The 22,600-nt window shown below is 38.4% G+C and overlaps 1 long non-coding RNA gene across 1 annotated transcript; it reads right to left on the minus strand.

Moving 5' to 3' along the window:
• Nucleotides 1–19,222: 19,222 nt before the first annotated feature.
• Nucleotides 19,223–22,401, minus strand: LOC308280473. The gene is made up of 3 exons (XR_013961738.1): nt 21,713–22,401; nt 21,056–21,134; nt 19,223–20,827 (listed from the first exon to the last, which is right to left on the minus strand). It is a non-coding gene; the product is annotated as an uncharacterized lncRNA (long non-coding RNA).
• Between the last annotated feature and the right edge of the window lie 199 nt (nt 22,402–22,600).

The following is a 22,600-nucleotide window of genomic DNA, read 5'->3' on the forward strand; positions in this document are numbered from 1 at the left end:
CAAAATCACTCTTTAATTTAATTTTTTTTCGTCACCATTCTATTCACAAATCAAAATATTTCATGAATTCAATAAATTGTGTTCCATGTTTAGTGAATGAGTGAGTGACAGGTGTAACTCTAAATGCCTTATTTGTTGTAATTTGTTTGAAGTCCTAAAAAAAGAGAGCATTTTGGTGCCAACAGGCCTTTTTTTATTAGCCTAAAATATTGTCTATATTTATACATTCATGAAACCACCTGCTGACCGCCTGTCAGCATTGAGCAATTTTTTATAGGGGGTAAAAGTTTGGGGCCCATTATATTATAAAGGAAAGAAATACCCCCAAAAATCTGCTTTAAGTAGCATGTGAGGGGTCTAGGGGTTTTTAATGCTTCTGAATCCATTGCAAGCATTTGTTTTGCATGAAAAACATTCTTATTTTTGTTTTGTTTTTTTGAGCAGTGGTCACACTGTCTCCTAAGAGTGACTTTGTCCGTGGCTATGTTAGTCAGTTGCATGAGCTGCAATACCGCTGGTGTCTAGGTGGCGCTGTTGCGTCACACACACACAACCCTGAAATGAACTGCTACACACACACGGCCACACACACACACACACACACACACACACACACACACACACACACACACACACACACACACACACGCGCGCACACACGCGCACACACACGCACACGCACACGCACACGCACACACGTACCAAGACAATGATGTCTCCTTGCAAAATGATAGAACAAGTGAGAGAAAAATTTGAGAACAATTAACTATAAGACATGAGTATTTTATTTATGCACAGTCTCTGTATGTCACACAAGTAGTATTTCATATTGAAAAGCTGGATCAGTCATGATCTTTACCTGCATGGAGAAATGATAACAATGACTGACTGTAAACATGCCCTTACTAATACTGCTACTGTTAATGTTACCTCCCACATTACCTCAATAATTCATATTTATTTACTCCATATTCATACACTTTATTTTCTGTTATCTACTGTTTATCATTTTGAGAACTTACTGTGTAAATATGATCTTATTTACTGTAATGTGCCAACTTATAACCAGTATGTGCAAACATAACATAAAATAATTCTTGAAATGAATGAAAACGAAGCTGGCAGACTTCTTATGTCAGCTTATTTGTGAGTGACAGATAAGAGGTGTGAAATAATAAGTATGAAACCACCATAGAGTTATTAAATATTACCATATTATGTTTAGATAACAGGTCACTTTCCCATAACTGTCAGTGAAAGTGAAAGTTAGTGACTAACTAAAAACGTACAGGGGATTGTAATCCCCTAGTCACCCCTGTGACTTCCTGGAGAGTCAGAACTTGATTTAGGTGAAAGAGCCATGAGGTTATACAGGAGCTAGAGGTTTAGACAGGAAATGCGCTGCAAAGACCCACACAAAGAACATTTGCTTCAATCTAGAACTTTAACATTACCTTAACAACACTCAATTGAATTATTTACAAAAAAAAAAAAAGAAATTGGTGCACTGGGCTTCTAGAACTCACATCATAAAATCATTAGATGTATGCATAGCGAGAATGCAGCCTGTAAACATTAACTTGTAGATCTGCTATTTTTGGCTAAAGTTCTCCTGTAGTAACTCTGAGGACCCCCTAGGGGATCCGGACCCCCTGTTGAAGACCCCTGGCCTACATGACAGGAAATGTGCTGCAAAGACCCAATAACCTTTGCTCAAACGTTAACATGACCTTAACAACAATAGAGAGCAGTAATAATATTTTGAACAATAATCAGCGCATTGGTCCGAAATCACATTATGAAATCATTAGATGCATATTGAGAAGGCAGTCTGTAAACACATTAGCATTTTTCACAAGTTAATTATCCTTGTTTGTTTGTGTTTATTGCTGGCTCTAGCTCAGCAATAAGCTCCTGTATAACCTCATGGCTCTTTCATCTAAATCAAGTTCTGACTCTCCAGGAAGTCACATTTCACCATGCACATTTAGCTGTGTGTAATCCCCTGTACGTTTTTAGTTAGTCACTAACTTTCACTTTCACTGACAGTTATGGGAAAGTGACCTGTTATCTAAACATATGGTAATATTTAATAACTCTATGGTGGTTTCATACTTATTATTTCACACCTCTTATCTGTCACTCACAAATAAGCTGACATAAGAAGTCTGCCAGCTTCGTTTTCATTCATTTCAAGAATTATTTTATGTTATGTTTGCACATACTGGTTATAAGTTGGCACATTACAGTAAATAAGATAATATTTACACAGTAAGTTCTCAAAATTATAAACAGTAGATAACAGAAAATAAAGTGTATGAATATGGAGTAAATAAATATGAATTATTGAGGTAATGTGGGAGGTAACATTAACAGTAGCAGTATTAGTAAGGGCATGTTTACAGTCATTGTTATCATTTCTTCATGCAGGTAAAGATCATGACTGATCCAGCTTTTCAATATGAAATACTACTTGTGTGACATACAGAGACTGTGCATAAATAAAATACTCAGTTACTTAGTAACAACCCAATACAGGTCAAAATACCTACTGTGGGACGGTCATTAAAGTACGTCGCAACATAGTCTATAGAGTTTCACCAGGGATCCCACTGTGGATTAACTGTCATGTGGAGTTCTGCAACAATGTACCACCATCGATGTCCTGGAGGTACAGTAAAGGAAACAGAGCATCATCAACCATCATTAATGACAGTACTCGCATTCACACAAAGTGGATACAAGAGACAAATTCAAGCGGGTATTTTCAACTGTATTTTGACAACATAATCATAAGCGACTATGGACTGTATTCCTGTCAAGGTGGAGGGGCTGTCGGTCATTTTATCAATGTTTCTGTGTATGGTATGTAGGCCTATCTCAATTTCAACACATCAGACTATTATTTACGTATGTCAAAACTGTACTGGTCTGCCAAAGGAAAATCCACTCCACATCACTATTGAATAGAATAGATATGTAACTAATCACATAACTTCATTCATTCGTCAGGCTGGAAAGTCCCTGTCCCTTCTCTTAGCTTCTTATTTTTCTCACGTTTTCTCACAGTCCTCCCATCATCTCTTGTTGCAGTGCTTAAAGGAGCTATAGTCAACTTTTTCATTTTGGCCGTTGTCATGCTGACTTTGTTTACATCCCTCTTCTATTATTTTATATGGAATCCATATAAAAGAATAGAAGAGGGATGTAAACAAAGTCAGCCTGACAATGGCCAAAATGATTATTTTATCATTATTTTACACTTTTTGTGGTCATTTTTGAAAAGAAACACACGTGAAGCTTAATTATTTTTATAAAATATTTTCAAAACATTATTTTAATTTTAGCATCTGTTTTCAAGAAAAAGTTGACTATAGCTCCTTTAAATTAAGGTTAAGGTGTTTGGTTTAGGCATAATAATATAATGGTTAATTTATTGCCAAAACACTGGTTTCAGTCCACAAATGGTTGGCATTTGATTAGTAGGCCTATAGTACATTATATCAGTGCTTCTCAAACTTTTTCATGTCAATTTCCGCCAAATTGACACTTATTAAGCTGCGGACCCCCATTTGAAAAGATATGCCAGGGACCCCCATAAGAGACGATCTTTACGGCTCTAGCAGTGATTCCCAACTATTTTAATTTCAAGGACCCCCAGTTCCACATGTATTAGGTTACGGACCCCATTTAATGGCGTTTCTATCTCTGAGACCCCAATTTCTAATGTAAAATCAATGTCGATTTAACTCAGAGAGTATACAAATGGAACCATTGGACCTGTTTGGGTCCATTTGGTCCCATTTGTACACTCTCTGAGTTACATACCCATAAGGGTCCATTTTGTTCCTAACTATAATTTAGCTGGGGACCCCCTGTAACTCCCTCAAGGACCCCTGGGGGTCCCCAGACCCCATTTTGAGAACGAATGCATTATGACTTTTGTATATCAACAAATTTGACACAATCGTATAGAGAAAGGGTCACAGACCCTTTTTAACCAGGTGGATATGGCATTTTAATTGGAACAGAATTGTATTTGTTTTTGTGTACCACCTCTTTTCTGCACAACAGACCTTCTCCTATAATTTGTAATAACTGCATAACACATTTAAACTAAGACTCTTAAATAAAGTACACAGACAGTGTACACTTTAGTAATTCACTAATGTGAAGTAAACACATTTCTTTGTATATTTGATCTATAGAACATTTTCACAGCAGCCATTTTGGCCATGCTGGCAGTAACTGATGTGAAAGGGTCCATTCTAATGCTCTCTTTAATGCTTTCTTAACTGTCTCCGCTATACTTTGTCTATGGAACAGAAGAACAAACCCAGGCATCACTGTCTCACCCATCACAGCAGTAACATTTCATTCTCCAGTGAACAACGTATGCATTTTTTCTATATTTTTCAACAACTTAAGTTTAGCTTCCTTTGGGGGGTCCAAATAAGTCTGTAACTCTGACAGTGTACAAATGGAACCAAATGAACCCTAACAGGTTCATTTGTTCCATTTGTAGTTGTACAACTATCAGAGTTAAGGGAAGACCTTGACATTTAAAAGTTTGAGAAACACTGTTTTATTTCATCCATACTGTCCAAATGGATGGATAAGATAAATAATAAATACATAATTGTTTAATTGCATTTTATTTACATTTTATTTTATTCTCTTCTGAAATGTGCTGAATTTTCATAGGACCAAGACACATACACTGCTCTCCGGAACCGTAATGCTGAAATCTACCAGGCTGTCCCATCAACAACCCGTCAGAACCCTGCGGTTCTCCCTGCCAATAGAACCATGATGATTGACAGCTCCGAAGACCAGGAAATGTTGGAAAGAGAGAGCGATGTTGGTCAACTCAGCAGGATAAGTAGCACAATATATGTAAATGAGCGTGAGTCAGATTATGCTAATTGTTGAATATTATATTTGTTAAAGGGGTATTTCACTTTAAAAACGAACGTTGTCATTTTATCGTCTAATCAGGCTTTTGGGAACACCCGGGACAGTTTTTAAGTTGCTTGATTCATTTAGATATTTGATATTCTTCTTTTATTCCTCCATATAATTATTACAAATAAACGAAAAAAGTAATTGAAAAGCAGTGTTGGGGAAGTTAAAGTTACTTGTAACTGAGTTATGTAACTAAGTTACATTTTGCTGTAACTTGCTGGTAACTGAGTTAAATTCATATTTCTGTAACTCGTCAAGTAACTGAGATACTTTTTGGGTCATTTTTGGCTCAAGTTACAAGCGAAGTTATAATTTTATATTTTGTTAAGATTGGCGCTAAAATGTCATTTAACAGTTTAATTAATATGTATAGCAAAGGTGTAGCTATCACTATACAAGGCACCAGTCTTTTTCTATTTTTTTTTTACAGTTAAGTTAGAGTTTTACAAGAGATGTGATCAAATACAGTATCCTCATCAGATCCTCTTTTTTGTGGAATTTTATTTTAGGAACACAAGTATAAAACTCAGTTGAGAGGCATATTTCTGCTGGCATGTGACTTTTTTGGTAGGATATTATATTTTGATCAGCTTTCAGTGGTGCACTGTGTGCAAAATGTGGGACAGTATATAATCATTGCTATACATCATACAGTATGGACTTGCACTAGATATACCTTTGTAAAACAACAGAGATGCTGTCATGGACAAATGGTATCCTGTTTGAGTCCCATTTAAACTTTGTAGACCTTTATGACAGAAATATTTGAGTGAGCATTGTTTTGAATCTCATGATTAATCATATGGGGGGGGATCATTCTAATGATGATGATGATAATAATAATATATACGGTGTATCATATAGATGATATATGATGCCTACGGGCACTCGGCAGTCGGTACAATAATTACGATACATGCACACCCTCTCGTGTAATATTGCTTAATTGTGGCACTTTTACTAACATGACAAGTTTAGCTGCACTTGAACAAACGTTCCAGGCTGCCATATCCAGCCCAAGAAACCGTAGAAACGTGGGAAAAATAGAATGTACTTCTTAAAACAAATGTATCATGCCTGTTCATAAGGTTCAAAAGCTAAGGTATGGCATGACTGGTGCCATACCTTAGCATGACTGGTGTCGACAGTCATGCCATACCTTAGCTTTTTCTGAACTGACGCCACTGCAGATGCTGCTCTGGTGTTGTGGTAGACTGCAACAAGTTCCAGTTCAATAAAAGACCACCACTTCCTAGTGCCATTTTATTTAGTGGAAAGAACAACCTGGTGAAGTACTGTTAAAGGTTTGAGTTGCTGGTCATCATGAGGGGAAAGGGTTTTAAAATTAAGTTGCTTCTTTTTGTCCTCATCTTGCTTGATGATTTAAGTCACACCACTGAAGGTAGGAGTCGACGTCTGTCTTATTATTATTATTATTATTATTAGCTTCATTGTGCTGAACATGAACTAATTGCTGAACTACACGTCTGGAGGGACTGTTAATTTGCTGATCTTTTTTTAAATAATAAAATAATAATGTTACTGATGTGATTTACAGTAGCCTATGCTCATATATTTCTATCCACAGTGTGATAATATAAATGTGATTTGGGTTCTTGTAAAACACCTAACCATGGAACAAAATCATTCTTTAATTTACAACTTTATTTTGTCACATTCTATTCACAAATCAAAATATTTCATGAATTCAATAAATTGTGTTCCATGTTTAGGTGTAACTCTAGATGCCTTATTTGTTGTAATTTGTTTGAAGTCCTAAAAAAAGGAGTAAAGGCATTTTGGCTGCCAACAGGCCTTAGCAGGTGTGAGATGCCATGTGTTGAAATTCTTTTATTAGGAATAACCCCGTTGAGATGTAGCATCTCGTTTTCGAGAGGATCCTCCTAAGCACAAACAAAAATGTACAACAGAGCAAGAAAAAAAGTGCAGAGAGAAAAGACAAGAGAGAAAAAAAACAACAACAAACAGAAACAAAGCAAAACAAAATCAATCAGAAAATACAACAACCAAATCAACCCTCAACTGACAAGACAATGGAAAACAGACAACAAGGAAAACAGTAGAACATAACTCAAACATAAGACAAAACAAAAACAACCAAATCAACCCAGAAAGAATAATAGACAATACAAGTAAACAAACAGGACAACGGAAAAACAGACAAGGAAAACAGAACCGTCAAACAAAGACTGGATCATTAAAAAGCAGAATAATGGATGCCATAACTGCTGTGATAGTATGTAATAAAGTCATACTTAATAAAGGATAAGATATAAAGTTGTAACTTCTAAAGTTAAGCAAAAGTTATTCATTATTATAAGTTAAAAACATGTACATGTTCTCTCATAATAAGAAGACAGCTTATTTTTAAACATATTAAATGAGGAAATGGAACGAATATCTGCAGGTAAGTTATTCCAATCAGAAGGACCTTTGAACAGAAAGGCTTTCTTGGCTGTTGCTTTTTTAATTGATGAAGGAACAATGAAATAATGTTGGGTGGTGTGCCTCAGATGATAATTAGATGTAAACTAGACCTTACCCGTTCGAATATATGTGCTGCAAAATATGTGCAGAGTGTGGGTTTTGGGGAAAGTAACTGTAACTGCATGGTGCGTGCGTGAGAATATGTGGGAGCATCATAATGTAAGGAGCAGCCCATGGAGGAGTGTATATTTATGATGGATACAAATAATTTAACAGCAAAATTAGGTGAATAGAAGTATGAGGATGTATTTGCTCCACATAAGTTTTCTATACCCGTTGGAAGATGAGACACACATCACCCGTTGCATGCGTGACCCATGGAGAGAGAGAGAGAGAGAGAGAGAGAGAGAGAGAGAGAGAGAGAGACTGCAACATTCCTAACTGTGAGAGAGGTGTGTGTGGGCCCGGGGCTACAGATCCCATGGCCTGGAGGAACGGACCGTAACCCTGACAAAAGGCTGTAGAGCTGTAGAGTGAAGAAACGCTAAGAAATCGCTAGAATTTGGGAAAAATGAAATTCGGGCTCCGTCATCGTGTGTATAATGCTAATGACCAATGCCATGTTGAATTTGAGATCAGTCGCTGAAGCGAGTGAATAGATAATGCATTTTGTGACTGAGTGACTGACTGACTGACCTCTCTCTAAAATTATATAATGGATGGAGACAAGTATTGTTTTAGATATTGTGGATAATTAAAATGAATACATTTGAAGATGAATTGAAACCAGTGGAGCTGTCTTCTTACAGCGGGAGAGGGCAGATTCAAGTTTTCATACATTACACAATGATGAGTTGTGAATGGGCATCCAAGAACAAATTTGCATAATTTGTTATAAACTGTATTGAGCGAGATAAGAATAGTTTTTGGAGCAGTATGATATACAACGTCTCCATAGTCCATAATTGGTAAAATGAGTTGAAGTACAAGCATGAAAGTAGGCATATAGTTGGCATATAGTTTTTTCATTGCCCCCCCCCCCCCCCCCCCCCCCAAGCACCAGTGGCATATTTTTCATATGGAATAGTAGCAGCACTGGCGTTAAGACAAAGTTGAAATGGGAAATGGAAGTGATACAAACGCACTTGAAATGGGAAATGGAAGTGATACATACACGCTTGAAATGGGAAATGGAAGTGATATAGGTTTTGGGTTCTTTCTGTAATGCTACTGACTTGAGACCAAAGCATTGCATTGTGGGGGTTTTGCCTATTTTAGAAGCAGTGAAGGGAGCTGACAGGCGAGTCAAGTCACCTTAATTCAAGTGACAGATTCCAAAATGAGGGGTTTTGTGTTTTTTGTTTATAATTATTTCCCTTTATATTAGGGGCATGTTACCGGTATACGGTCTACCTGCACAGCCTTCGTGATCTACTGGTAGATCACGATCTACCTTTTGGGCCCCCCTGGGTTAGAGGATAGATACAATGGAAGATAGATTTCATATCCACACTGATGGGTAATTTGTTGTGGTTAATATCCTGATTGGTAACGCTTTACTTTACAGTACAGTAATTAAAAAGTTACCTGGTAATTAGCTAGTAATTAACTGGTAATTACCTCATTTTTTTATCAATTCATATTGATTGTTAGATAAGAATTATGATACATAATTATATGATTCATTTATTAGGTTATATTATGTGAACTACTGTCTGAACTTACAGTATAGGAGACCATGTTTTGGTTGTACTGTAAGTTCTGACTAGTGGAAAATTACCAACACTCTACGTGTCTCTGTCTTCTTGTTATGACATGGGAACGAATCAATGAGTCCCACAATCTAACTGTCATAGTCTGTATTCTTTATGTTAACTTCCATCTTGGGAAGAGAGAATTAGCCAGCTGCCACTAGGATGGTATGCTCACTGTTTTGTCTCTTTGTCTGACACTCTTCAATACAGAAATGTATTGATTGTCCTTTTGCTCGTCTCTCTTATTTTGGTTCTGGATTTATCCAAATCCATATTTATTTAAGTTATTATTTACTCTTATCCATCCACACATGAATGGCAAAGACTAAAACTGACATTTTTTTTTATTACTCTGACAAGTTTTGTCCAAAACTCACACACATCTGTATACAATTTATAATCTAGGCATTTAGTCAGCGTGCTTAATCCTGAGAAAGCAAGCAAGGAAACACGATACATACAACAATACAACAAATGCATATAAACAGTAATCTAGGGTCATAGATAAACCAAGAACCCATCATCAGTCTAAATCAGTACATTGAAACTTTACATACTATAGGATGCCAGGTATACAAATCACAAGTCACATGTCTAAATTACATTTTGGTCTTTTATAAGCCTGCAAGGTCGGCAAGGCTAGGGAAAGTGCTACGGATTGTATACACACTCTAAAGTCATAATGATCAAGATGTTGGCCTATCAGTCAGATTTTCAATCAATGATGTCTCCTTGCAAAATATAGAACAAGTGAGAGAAAAAATAGAGAACAATTTAAAAACAAACAAACAAAGATAATTAGCAACTTGTGAAAAAATACTAATGTGTTTGTTTACAAACTGCCTTCTCAATATGCATAATGATTTTATAATGTGATTTCTGACCAATGCGCTGATTATTGATAGAAATATTATTACTGCTCTCTATTGTTATTAAGGTCATGTTAACGTTCTAGACTGAAGCAAAGGTTATTTTGGTGCAGCACATTTCCTGTCATGTAGGATAAATCAAGTTCTGACTCTCCAGGAAGCGGGTGGTCACATGTCACCACATTGCATGCATTGCACACATAATTATTTTATTTTGCTTGCACGTATGCTTGCTCATGCTGGTTATAAGTTGGCACATAACAGTGAATAACTATTAGAATATTTATGTAAGTTCTCAAAAATATATAGATAACAGAAAATAATATAATACACTCTAAAAGTTTATAAATATGGAGTCAATAAATGTGAATTATTGAGGTAATGTGGGAGGTAACATTAACAGTAGCAGTATAAGTAAGGGTGTGTATACAGTCATGGATGTCATTGCAATCATTTTCCATGCAGGTCAAGATCATGACTGTGATCCAGCTTTTCCATATAAAATGCTACCTGTAAAAAGTGTCACATACAGAGATATACTAATTTACTTATTAATACTTTATATGTGTGTTGATGTTTTCCCAATACAGGTCAAGATATTGATTGTGTGCCGGTCATTAAAGTACGTCGCAACACTATCCATAGTGTTTCATCAGGGGATTCACTGACGATTAACTGTCCTGTGGAGTTCTGCAACAATGCACCACCAGTGATGTCCTGGCACAGAGTTGAAAATGCAATATGCACCATCATTAATAACAGTACTCACATTCACATGAAGTGGGAGCAAGAGACAAATTCAAGAGGAGGCTTTTATCTGTATTTTGACAACATAATCATGAGCAACTCCGGGCTATATCAGTGTCAAGGTGGAATTTTCTTAAGAAGTCATTTCATCAAAGTTTCAGTCTCTGGTAAGTATATCCATTTCGACACATCAGACACTTATTTACATCTAAATTGTACTAGTCTGTCAAAGGAAATTCTACTCTATATCACTATTGAATAAAATAGATAAATAATCAAAGCTTTTTGGTTTCATTCATCAGGGTGGAAAGCCCCTGTGACATCAAATGTCCATTATTTTCTTGCATTTCCATCAGATTGTTAATTCCTAAATACATAAGCTTCTGTAACTAACAAAGTATCAATCTTTCATGTATTCCAGAAAGTGTTGGGGTGACCACAGTTACATGGCGGAACAACGCATCACATACAACAGAAGGTTCTCATAGTCCTCCTATCACAGTTCTACATCCCCTTGATTGCAGTGCTTATTTAAGCTTAAGGTGTTTGGTTTAGGCCAGGGGTGACCACAAGGTAGATTGTGATCTACCAGTAGATCACCAAGGGTGTGCAGGTAGACCACATGACATGCCTCTAAAAATATATAATTAATATATAAAAAGAATATGTCAATATGACATCAAGAGGAGCCTGTCAGCTCCCTTCATGGCTTCTAACGTAGGTAAACCTCCAATGCAATAGTTTGTTCAAGAGTCAGTAGCATTACAAAGAACCCCAAAACCTAACACTTCCATACAGAATGGGATGAAGACATTTCCCCCAGTATTTCCCATTTATTTCCCCCTTAGAGTACTGTATAAGTGTGTTTCTCTAAAATGTAACGCCAGTGCTGCTATTCCAAACTTATCCAAAGCCTCCCTCAGGCCCTCAGCTAAAACATTTTGGATGGGTAGATCATGTTGAGCTAGTCATTTTAAAAGTAGATCTCACGTCAAAAAAGTGTGGGCACCCCTGGTTTAGGCCAATGGTTTTCAACCTTTTTCATACCAAGGTCCATTATTATTATTATTACCACAATTTGATGAGATTTAGCCTCTCAGACCCAAAACGTTCTGTTATAGTTGGATAAGAACCCCACTTCCCACAATTCCATGCTGTATTGATGTGGTACCATACTGTAGGAGAGATAACAGGCAAACATTGATCAAAATAACAATTCTTCTACATTCTCTAATTGTGTAGACATCTTGTAAGTAATGCAGATGTTCAACAATAATCTAACTATTGAGAGCGTAAAATGAAACCTGTGAGGCTCCTTTTGGTCTCAGTTTACACCTTCAAGAGTTAAAGATCTATAAGGGTCCATTTGGTTACCAACTCCATCATTTAGCTGGGGACCACGTGGAACCACCTCAAGGACCACTGGTTGAAAATCACTGGTTTAGGCATCTGGTTAATGTATTGCCAAACACTATTGGTTTCAGTCTACACATGGTTGGCATTTGATTAGTCGACGCACAGTACATTACAGTACATTGTATGACTGATTACCATTTGTATATCAACACATTTGCCACAATTGTTAAGTTAGGGAAAATGTTAAAAAGGGACTGTGGCACAGTCCCTTTTTAACATTTTGGAACTGAACTTCTAATTTTCTGCATTGTGTACCACCTCTTTTCCAGACCACATGGTACAAGCTGAGAAGGGATACCGCCTGGCTCCTATTGTGGTGTCTCTAGTTGTGTCCATATCTGTTGTCATCCTAATCTGGATTATCCTGTGGAAAATATATCAACGGTATTTTTTTAAACATAGCCTCTCCTATAATTTGTAATACCAGCATGCCACAAACTGAGACTCAAAATAAAGTATACAGACAGTGTATACTTTAGTAATTCACCAATTGTATATTTGCTCTGGAACATTTTCACAGACCATGTGGAAGTAACATCTATCAAATGTAAACAAGTAATACTACTTTCATCTGCATTAACCCATCAAAAGGGTCCATTCTAATGCTCTCTTTAATGCTTTCTTAAATGGCTCTGTATGGGATTAGATTCATGCCAAATGTCCAAACCTTGAAAGTAGTATTTCAAGACTGTAAAATGGTTTTGAATCTCTGAAAAAAAAAAATTGAATCTCTGAAAAAAAAAATTGAATCTCTGAAAAAAAAATTTGAATCTCTGAAAAATTATTTCGAAACTCTGTACAATGTCTTGGCAGAATTTCTTCAGATACAAATCACTTTTTAGAGTTTCGCCAACACATTTTCAGAGTGTCAACTTCATCATAAACACAGTTTCAGAATATACATTTTGGCACTTTTCTCCCTGCATAAAACCTTGTAAACTCCTGACTCATAATAAAGATTTCAAAACCTTGAGAGTTATTTTCAATCTCTGAAAATATTTTTTGTAAGACTGAAAAATGATTTCAAAACGCAGAAAAGTGATTTGAATCTGTGACAAAACGTGTTGTATCTCTGAAGAAATTCTGCCAAGACATTGTACAGTGTTTCGCCCACACATTTTCAGAGTTTCAACTTCATCAGAAACACAGTTTCAGAATATACATTTTGGCACTTTTCTCCCTCCATATTATTTTGTTCTCCGTGTAAATAGTGATTGTTTTCGTAGCTTGCAACTCTATTGTTGAAAGACTCAAAGTCATCTTCAAGGGTTAAACTTTCACACACCACAGCACGATGCATGCGCATCTGACGCTATGCAATCAAGGTCTGTGCCTGAAGCTAGTTGCAGTTTTGTGGTCTGAAGCTAGTTGTTTTGTATGTGAAGGATTTTGTTTCGAACCTGAAGGATTTGGTTTTGAAGGGAGGCGGGGGGAGCGGGGGGGAGCGGAGGCGGGACCGGGGGTGTCCAGTCCAATCACAGAAGCTCACGGTGATTGACAGACTACCCAGCCAATGACAGTCACAACATGACGTCATGACGTCATGACGCCGACACAGGAAGGCGCACGCATTTTATTACATGGTGGTCCTCCTCCTAGAAGGATCAACTCTGTGCGTCGTATTAAATGGATTTTATTCCAGGATAAAGTCCCCACATAACAACATGTCTGCAATACAGGTGAGCAAAGTTCCTAATACTCATTGCGTGTATACTCGGTCGCGTTTCTGCGACGGTAGGTCACAGAATTCATAAGTCAAGTCAACAGTTTTGGTGTAACAGTCTCACTCGGCGATAACATAACATTAGGTTTTCAGAGCGTTTGTATTTGTCACGGTGGTGTGTAATCACATTTGATTTCGTTGTGAAATCACTACGGCAGTGTTTTTCAAACACAAAAATCAGCTTTGACAGTATACAAATGGAACCAAATGGACCCCAACGGGTTCATTTGGTACCATTTGTATACTAGCTGTCAGTTACTGGTATGGGTCAATAGACCAGTGGTTCTCAACCTTTTCAGGCCGCGACCCCCAAAATAATCATTTTAACTGGGGACCCCCCACCCTGACGAGAGTTGAGACATTACATTTTGTATAACACAGTTCTATTGTTGCGAGGCGTTGTTGTGAGCATGTAGATCTGCAATTTTCACAATTTCTGCATTTTATATTTGACAATATGGACAATATTGGCTACATTCATTTTATTTCATAGGTATTAAATCCTTAAATGGTCACGTTAGAAATGTATAGATACCCTCTATATACACTTAAACTTTATGTTGGTTTGTTTACTGCTGAGAGATAAAACAATGTTGCACATTAACTTAATCATCTGGGGACCCCCACAATAATTTGGGGAACCCCCTGGCGGTCCCGACCCACCGGTTGAGAACCACTGATGTAGACTAAAGTGTCCATTTGGTTTCATTTGTATACTGTCATTGCTGGTATTGGTCAATGTGTAGACTAAAGGGTCCATTTGGTTCCATTTGGTTCTGTTTGCATAGTGCAGTACATGTTCCGGACTACCAAAAACAAGTACCTGAATAAGTCAAGCAAACTTGTTTAAGTCAGGGTCCACAGGATACTCAAATCATCATCATACATAAATATACTAGGCAACAATATACAAGTGGAGGTCTCCACTTCATAGGATATGCATTCCACATAGAAGGAGAATGACTTAAGTCCCTTGTTAGATCAAAATCTGGGTTTAACGTGGTCTGTGGAGCATGGCACATACTCCATCACAAATCATGATGCACAGTGATGTATGTTGTTGTTATTGCATGTTGTGGCAATCTATTGTACTGTATGTCTATATGGGACAAAATGACTCAAATTCTGAGTAGTTCTAGTCATTGTGTTTGTGTTGTGTATTTATTAACACGTTGCAAGCCGCGGCAGAACCCTCTGAACAGAGGTAGCGCCGAAGAAATAAGCCATTTATTTACAAACATGTTTTAAAAAAACAAAGCCCACATGATAACAACACGTACTGGAGTGCTCGACACAGCGTACATATTCATCCTGCAGAGGTCGGCGATCTTACTTTGGCGAGGCGGAGGGGAGATCAATTCCATTCGTTTACGTGCGGCGAAGCAGGGAAAGGAGCGATAGAGAAGCGGCGCCCGAACGTGATTGAAACCGCGATCCACGAACAGAGACAAAGACCAGCCATCTTGTTTGAGCTTCTTGCTGAGTTTCAACACTGGGGAGAGGATGAGGCTCCTCCTGGCCAGCCATCCATCCAGAATGTGAGTCAACGGCGTGGCCTGCTGGATATTAGGAGTATCACACCCAGCACCAGAAAATGACTGTCAGAGCATATTAACCCTTTCAGATCGCTCCAAAAAGACACAGAGAAGAATTTCCGATGTTTTTTTTTTTTTTATTATAATTTATATCAAAAGTCCGGGAATAGACGGCGTGGCTGATGGGACCCAGTAGGAAGTCCGAGGGAGTACGGCCAGGCTTAGAAGGTGTTAATGGATTGGCCTTAAAAATTATAAATCTTCGAATCCAGAAGCTCCTCAACAAAACATTTTTCTTTGCAGGATGATGTAGACGATATTGCTTAAATGTCCCAATATCTCCTTAGCTATGTTTCAGCAAGACGACATGGAGGGAGGAGACGACTATCCCAGCAGCACCTTCAGATGCTGGATGGGGCCCCAGCAGTGCAGACAGTAGGCACATGCAGAGGTAATAGCTGCCACACATAATACATTTTCGCTGGATACTTGGTAAACTTGAATGTTGCTCTGTACTTGATCTGATATTTTGTTCCCTTGCTATCTTGTGATGTTTAAATGATATGAAATAATAAATTAATCCAAATTCATGTCCTTTCAGGAAATGTTTCCATGTCCACTGTGTGGTGTAACATTTCCAAGAGGGGACATAGATGAGCATGCCAGCTTCTGTGGAGATGGGTACGAATACATTTGACTTAATCATGCCTTTACGTTTCAAACCACAAAACGTCATGTTGTAGTACTCAAAGGACTACAATTTGGTCGCAACTATCCACCGGAAACAGTTTTAACCCAAAATAATTCCCCTGCGCTCAAGGACATACTTTTAGGACCTACCTAATAAACTCTGTGATGCGGAGTAGTTTGGCCTTGTTTGGCCTTGTTTGGTATATGCATCTTTTAGTCCAACTGTTAGCGACTGGCAAGACTACACAAGGCTACTCGAGCATTTTAATAGGGATTGGGGAAACAAACGGAGGGAACCAAATCAAAGCGACGCCGCTTCTTCTAGTGGTTTCCGCGCTTTAGGTGGAAACCAAACGGCCTGTTATGAACGAAACACCAGGCTTTCTCTCAGAAAGCCTGGTGGGCGAGGTTACAATTGGCCCATGTTCGGGGGTGGGTGATAATAGTCACTGCATGTATTTTTACGGGCTGGGGTGGCACCTGTCATCAGGTACCCCTGGCCGGGAGGAGTAGGACAAAGGCTCTATATCCTTCTGGTGGGGGTTTCTGCCTGGTGCAGCAGTGACTGACAACAAAGAAATGTGTGTGAGGAGTAATCAAATGAAAAATGGGGTCTTCAAAATAATTGGCTGCTTTAAATAACATTAAAGACAGAGAGAACAAGATATGCAATATACTACCATCTAAAATGACAAATGATATTTCTCAGGTTTGAATGGGTTAATTTGGCCATAATGCTACACGGTAAACTCTCTAAGCCATTACAGTTGTTTCCAATACAGACAATCTCTGCTATCGGTCACTTATGCAGATGTTCTTGGTTAGACTTAACCATATTTTCTGTTACAGGATTCGTGGAGACCAAGGAGTTGAAAATATGGACACCGCCTTTATGTTCCAGAGACGTGGAACAGGCAGAGCTAGTTATATCTCTGGAAAAAGTGTACACAATTAAAGGTAATGTCTTGAGAAAGTTTATAGCATCCCAACAAGTCAATGTTCCTTGGTGTGAAACTGATAAACTGCAGTTAAACATCATATCACATTTTGCCAGTCCCTATTCCTTATACAGGGTTCCCACGGTCATGAAATTCCTGGAAATATTTTGAAATTAGAAAAATATTTTTCCAGTACTGGAAACGTTTTGGAATTTATCAAGGGTCCCAGAAGGTCCTGGAAAAATAGCTATGCATTGTCTTTGGTTATTGATTTTGTTAATACCTCTGAAATGACAAATTAAACATTGGACAAATTGTCAAATATTAGAGGCAGAAATTGTGAAAATAGCCGATCTACATGCTCACAACGCCTCGAGGCGTTGTAAGCATGTAGATCGGCTATTTTCACAATAGAACCGTGTTATACAAAATTCCTCAACTCTTAGTGCTCGTCAGGGTGCCGGGTCCCCAGTTAAAACATGATTATTTCGGGGGTCACAGCCTGAAAAGATTGAGAACCACTGGCATACACTACCTGTCTTTGGGCATTGCGCATAGGAGTAAGCGACCTGTTATTGAGCTGAATTATTGTTATATAGTCCTGGAAATTGGGTTAAATATTCTGGAAAGGTTTTGGAAATTAATTGGTAAACATGTGTGGGAACCCTGATTATAATGGTGTGTAAAAAGTAACAGAAAATCTAAAAATTGCCCCCCTCCCTCCCTCCCTCCCCCCCCAGGCCCACTACCCAGCCAGCTGCAGCCACATGTCCCAGTGGCTGGACGACAGAGGCTTCTACGAGGGCATGAGCGCCGAGGCTCAGTCTGTGTTAATTTTGAAATTCAATGGCCTTCAAAAATGCCTATTTTCTTATAAACATCTCATGTATAGTGCAGCAAATGTTCTAATGGCATAGCAGGGCAGAGACGGATACAGAACATTAAAGGAGTAGTTCACCCACAAAATGACTTTTTTTCTATTGATTACTCATGCCATGGAGAGCAGAGTTCAATAATATTTTTAGAGTAAATTTACCCCCCCTGATTCCGGATGGGGACCCGTCGAAACGGGTCCCCATCCGGAACGAATGGGGGTACATTTATTGTTATCACATTTTTGTCTTAGGAATGCAACAAAAAACGAAAAATATTATTGAACTCTAGTCTCCATGGCGTGACTAATCAATAGAAAAAAAGTCATTTTGTGGGTGAACTACTCCTTTAAGAACATTATCTTAAAGTGCATTAACATGGGTTTAACTGATTATAAACAAACAAACAGTAACATGCTTCCTGTCTCTTCAAGTTCAAAGAATTAGACTTCCAAAAGGGAAATTTAACAGATCAGAGAACGAGAGAAACTATATTTTAAAGCCAGGCAAACACATTGTGCTTTGGTATAGTCCTTTACAAACAGTGATGTCTTCTGAAAGGTTTGAGACAAGGGGAACTGGACTACAAAATACACGCCGAAATGTAAAAAAAAAGTAGGTCTGGTCAAAAGGATGGCATTAAGAGCAACCAGGAGTGATCCGAGCACTCAGAAAGTCATGAGGAGAGGTAATAAAAACAAGGTGCTTTATTTATGCAATAAAAGCCAACATGTTTGACCTTCAAACGGTCTTCATCAGGGTAGGTTAGTGTCAGATGTTGACACTTGTACCTGCCCTGATGAAGACCGCATGAAGGTCGAAACCGGTTGGCTTTTATTACAACAAAGCACCTTGTTTTTCAACTATTGTAGTATTGAGAAATGTGAGATTACCTAAACATGCAGAAGACAAACTATTACCATAATTGCCACTTGAAGCACCGTACTTCGAATTTTTCTACAGTTGTGTATTTTGTAAAAAATAAAAATGACAAAGTTCAGTCAATGTGTTCTGCTCTGAGTGCTTTATTTTTGTTTTCTTAAGTCATAGATGGACTTCAAATAGAAGTATGGCTGTAGTGGTTATTAATGTATTTTTGGTTTTAAAATATACTGCTGTAAATTAAAATGAACAGTAGAGAATAAACACGTTCTACCACTGAAAAAAAAAAAAAGTGATATGAATATAATTCATTTATATGTACACCGTTTACTCCAAATGACAACAAAAGCTACAGTGTTTATAGTTGTGTACTGTACCGTGTCTGCTGCAACAATGTATTATGACAAGTCTGTATCTTACTTGTCCAAAATGTTGTGTAGGCCTAAGTATGTGTACATTATTAAACCAACTGCTGACCAGCTGTCAGCATTGAGTGATTTGTGTTTATAGCGTAGTGTATAATACCTATTCAAGTAATAAACATGTATTGGCCATTAAAAGTCCAACAGGACCTAGTGGGGTTAACTAATGCATTTTAAGGTGGTCTTAGGGTAATTAATGCCTAACAAATTCCCACCTGCTGTTGTCTAGAATCGGGTACTTTTTTCGAATGGATGATTGGAGGTACAAGCACAGCTATCATTCCTATGACCATGCTATTACTTATCTTACAATGAAAGAGACGTGCTAAAGAACATGGTCTGAATATTTGCAACAACCAACTTTAAAATGTACTCAAGTAAAGACAAGTTACGCTAGATTATCTATCGGGAGGTAGCTGTGATAATAAATATTTGCTAATTGATCTCCCAGCTAAGGTATTGGTACTGTGGGATTCCACATATCAATAATGTAGACATTCTGATGAAGGATGCATGGAGAACCTAGATGACTGAAGACAGCAAACTGAGGTTTCATCTGAGAGCAACCTAAATGGAATGAAAAAGTCATACAATATGTACTGGCACCATCACATATTTTAGCTGGCTGTCCTGATTATCTCCTCATCCATTCTATGGTATGCTATAGAGGACGAGGAGCAGTCAACCAGAGTGACGCTCCCAAGGTTGGCACAGCATGATTTGGTCAGTCCTTAGTTGCCAGAAGCCATCAATTCAATTCAATTTTATTAAAGTGTCAAATCATAACAAGTTATCTCAAGACACTTTACAAAGGCTAAAGAGCCCTCCACAACCAAATCTGACCTAATACTATGTTATATTCTGGGACGTTCTCAAAGTGTATTCCAGGGACTCTGTGGGTTCCATTAGGAGGTATAAATTAGGGTGTTTAAATTGACCTTAATATCTTTTATGCCCATACATGTCACCTGTGATGTCACAGTGATGTGTCAAGGGAACAACCCATAAGGACTGCAAATGTTTACCCAAGTCCTAATGTGTGATTTGTATACGAGTGTGAAAGTAGCCCCCCACACAATCAGCGCTCATTCCTAAACACAAGATGTAAATATAGCCTTTGATTGATTGACTTTAACCTTTGATTTTATATGAAATAACTGAGACCATACTCTAATGCAAGGGTGGGCATCATTTATTTCCAGAGGGCCATACTGACTTCAATAAAGTGAATGAAGGGCCACACATTGGACAACTGAATTGAAACTTGAAACACATCGTGCTGAATTATGTTAAGACTGCATGAATTTGGTAGACATTTTCTCTGTGAAACAAGAAATCAGTTTTGGCGCCTGATAACTTTAATCCATGTCAATGTGATATTTGAGTGTTTCGGTGACAAAGGCTAGCACCTCAATATAAACGTTATAGCCATTTGAATCGTCATCTGCTAGAGGGTCAATTGCAGACTGAAGTGCTGACAGATCTTGAGATGGGCACCGGAAATTCTGGGACCTGAACTCAAGATGTCTCGGTGGTCTCCCAGTCCATTTCTGCATTTTGCAGGTCCTACACATGAGATTTTGTCACACACACACACACACACACACACACACACACACACACACACACACACACACACACACACACACACACACACACACACACACACACACACACACATTAAGCTTAGACCCCTAATAACAATTTCATAAATAACAGTAATATGTTAGCTTCATTCATGGCAGCTGAGAAGTAGACAATATAAAACACAGCAATAGGGGTTAATAAAGTTACCTCAATATTTCCTTCTTCCACTGGGGTGTTGAGCTGTCCCATATGCCACAGTTGTTCTGGAGTGTGGTTTCCCTCTGTCCTGAAAAGGGTATGTTAACACTCTGTAAGATGACATGCTGGAATGGTAGTTCTGCCATAGAGCGTAGGGATCACTCGACTGTAAAGACATGTAGCGCTGCTCAAAGGCGAGGTAGGAAAACATAATGCACACAAAAAAAGATGCACTTGGAGATGTCACGTTCAAGGTCTTCCTCCAGTGTGAGGAGCACATCATAAAATATCTAGGTGGCGGCCATCCACACATCTCGTCACAGCCGTTCAATATTGCAAAAGTACAAATGTGTATTGATTGATTGAAGAGTTTTTTAGCAGTTTGCACCAGGAACCACTTTATGTATCTCATATACCATTGAAAGATGGATAAAACATAGTACTTTACATAGGATAACATCAATTACAATCGCAGAAAAAGAGGAGAAAAGAAATGGGAGGGGGGGGGGCCTTCAGGCGGGGGGGGGCACCCGCCTGAAGGTGACTTACACTCCTATAAGGAATAGGGACTGGCAAAATGTGATATGATGTTTAACTGCAGTTTATCAGTTTCACACCAAGGAACATTGACTTGTTGGGATGCTATAAACTTTCTCAAGACATTACCTTTAATTGTGTACACTTTTTCCAGAGATATAACTAGCTCTGCCTGTTCCACGTCTCTGGAACATAAAGGCGGTGTCCATATTTTCAACTCCTTGGTCTCCACGAATCCTGTAACAGAAAATATGGTTAAGTCTAACCAAGAACATCTGCATAAGTGACCGATAGCAGAGATTGTCTGTATTGGAAACAACTGTAATGGCTTAGAGAGTTTACCGTGTAGCATTATGGCCAAATTAACCCATTCAAACCTGAGAAATATCATTTGTCATTTTAGATGGTAGTATATTGCATATCTTGTTCTCTCTGTCTTTAATGTTATTTAAAGCAGCCAATTATTTTGAAGACCCCATTTTTCATTTGATTACTCCTCACACACATTTCTTTGTTGTCAGTCACTGCTGCACCAGGCAGAAACCCCCACCAGAAGGATATAGAGCCTTTGTCCTACTCCTCCCGGCCAGGGGTACCTGATGACAGGTGCCACCCCAGCCCGTAAAAATACATGCAGTGACTATTATCACCCACCCCCGAACATGGGCCAATTGTAACCTCGCCCACCAGGCTTTCTGAGAGAAAGCCTGGTGTTTCGTTCATAACAGGCCGTTTGGTTTCCACCTAAAGCGCGGAAACCACTAGAAGAAGCGGCGTCGCTTTGATTTGGTTCCCTCCGTTTGTTTCCCCAATCCCTATTAAAATGCTCGAGTAGCCTTGTGTAGTCTTGCCAGTCGCTAACAGTTGGACTAAAAGATGCATATACCAAACAAGGCCAAACAAGGCCAAACTACTCCGCATCACAGAGTTTATTAGGTAGGTCCTAAAAGTATGTCCTTGAGCGCAGGGGAATTATTTTGGGTTAAAACTGTTTCCGGTGGATAGTTGCGACCAAAT

The sequence above is a fragment of the Nannobrachium achirus genome (assembly GCF_963921795.1).
Source record: "Nannobrachium achirus genome assembly, chromosome: 24".
Taxonomy (NCBI): Eukaryota; Metazoa; Chordata; class Actinopteri; order Myctophiformes; family Myctophidae; genus Nannobrachium; species Nannobrachium achirus.